Source organism: Zea mays, chromosome 2 (assembly GCF_902167145.1).
Source record: "Zea mays cultivar B73 chromosome 2, Zm-B73-REFERENCE-NAM-5.0, whole genome shotgun sequence".
Taxonomy (NCBI): Eukaryota; Viridiplantae; Streptophyta; class Magnoliopsida; order Poales; family Poaceae; genus Zea; species Zea mays.
Genome location: NC_050097.1, coordinates 171,205,923 through 171,208,228, shown reverse-complemented (window position 1 = coordinate 171,208,228; position 2,306 = coordinate 171,205,923). Strand labels below are relative to the sequence as shown.

Sequence of the window (2,306 nt, the reverse complement as noted above, 5' to 3'; positions counted from 1 at the left end):
GCTAGGTCGTCGGGGTCCCAGAATGCTCCATAATTCCAATTGAGGGTGTCAGGTAATTAGAGCTGTAAATTAACTAAGATCTAAGTTGTAAAATAGTGTTTTGCACGACCATATATACGATCTAAACACAACTATATGCATAATTTGGTAGATACAGTTTAATATGGTGTTACGCTGCGGTTAAGGTTTGTTTCTTTTCTCCCATGTGAAATGAAATGGAGTGGATTTAGTGAGATTGAAGTGGCCGATAGTTTTTTTTCACAGCTAATTCGTATGTATTTTAAGATGGTATGATTTTGTCCAAAGCCCCGGCCTGTCTAATACCGACAGTGTCCCTTTGGCCCTGTCTCGCGTCTATATATGACAACCCGTCGGCTCTAAAACTAAGCCATCACACCAAAGATCATCCATGGCTAGTTCTCTACTTCAGCAGCTGCTGTCTCTCTGCTGCTGCTCCTGCTGCCCTCTCCTCTTCGTCTCCGGGAGCATCTATCAGGAAACAATGCTGTCAGCGCCAACAACTTCCACCCCATCTTTCTGGTAGCTGGGATGAGCTGCAGCGACCTGGAGGCACGTCTCACCGAGGAGTACCGGCCGTCGGTGCCGCATTGCGGCGCCATGAAGGGCAAGCGGTGGTTCGGTCTGTGGAAGAACAGTTCGGAGCTGCTGTCTCGTGACTACATGCAGTGCTTCGAGGAGCAGATGAGCCTCGTCTACGACCCTGACATCAACGAGTACCGGAACCTCGCCGGCGTCGAGACACGAGTGCCCAACTTCGGCTCCACAAGAGCCTTCAGCTACAAGAACCCTCTCAAGTCGTGAGTCGTCGTCCTCCTCAGAGATCAATGTGTGTGTGTGATCTCCATGTTTGACAAACTAACTGCTTGTTCTCTTTCCGTTGTGCACAGAGACTGGTGCCTCGGAAAGCTGAGAGCCGCACTGGAAGACATGGGATACCGAGACGGAGACACCATGTTCGGAGCCCCCTACGACTTCCGCTACGCGCCGCCGTCCCCCGGCCAGACGTCCGAGGTGTACTCCCGCTACTTCAAGGAGCTGATGGAGCTGGTCGAGGCCGCGAGCGAGAGGACCCGGAAGAAGGCCGTCATCCTCGGCCACAGCTTCGGCGGCATGGTCGCGCTCGAGTTCGTCCGGAACACTCCGCCGGCGTGGCGGCGCGAGCACATCGAGCGCCTCGTCCTGGTCGCGCCGACGCTCCCCGGCGGGTTCCTGGAGCCGGTGCGCAACTTCGCGTCCGGGACGGACATCCTCTACGTGCCAGCGACGACGCCGCTGGCCACGCGAGCCATGTGGAGGAGCTTCGAGAGCGCCATCGTGAACTTCCCGTCGCCGGCCGTGTTCGGGCGCCTGCAGGCGCCGCTCGTGGTCACCAGGGAGCGGAACTACTCCGCGTCCGCGCAAGACATGGAGCGCTTCCTCGCCGCCGTCGGCTCCGGCGAGGCCGCGGAGCCCTTCAGGAGACGGGCCGTCCCCAAGATGAGCAGCTTCGCGGCGCCGATGGTGCCCATGACGTACATCAGCGGGGTCGGCAACAGGACGCCGCTGCGGCTGGTGTTCTGGGGCGACGACATCGACGCGGCCCCGGAGGCGGTGGCGTACGGGGACGGAGATGGCAAGATCAATTTGATCAGCGTCTTGGCGTTCGAGAAGGAGATGCGTCGGCAGCCGGAGCAGAAGAAGCAGTTCAAATCCATCAAGATCAATAAGGCCCAGCATTCTACGATCGTCACGGATGATTTTGCCCTGCACAGGGTCATTCAAGAAATCGTTGAGGCCAATAATCAGAAGATTCCATCCTAAATTCTTCATGTCATGCTTGCATTACCGAGCTGTTGGGGCCAATAGTGGGTTGGGAAGTGATGGTTTAGACATCGGTTTCGTGCTTAAAACGGCCAATAATCAGAATTTGTTAACGTCAATTGCTTGCCTCATGAACTTGCTGTGATAAGGAAAGACCAGTCATCGAACTTATCACACTCACTACCGGAATCCGAGGCTTGCCGAGTGTCGGTCTCTTTGCCGAGTGTTTTTTGTCGGGCACTCAGCAAAAAAGGCTTTGCCCAGAGCAGCACTCGGTAAAGTTAGGCTCCCGGCAACGAGCCTCTTTACTGAGTGCTGGACACTCGGCACAGGACCACACTCGGCAAAGACACGTTTGCCGAGTGTAAAAAACACTTGGCAAAGGGGGCGCTCGACAAAGGGCCGTCAGCGGCCGTCCCAAAGCTGACGGCTGTCAGTCTTTGCCGAGAGCCGAGTGTTGGCACTCGGCAAAGACTCTTTGCCGA

General features: G+C 55.9%; 1 pseudogene; it reads left to right on the top strand.

Annotated features, from left to right (window-relative positions):
* Positions 1–409: 409 nt before the first annotated feature.
* Positions 410–1,940, top strand: LOC103647282 (lecithin-cholesterol acyltransferase-like 1; annotated as a pseudogene).
* The last annotated feature ends 366 nt before the right edge of the window (positions 1,941–2,306 follow it).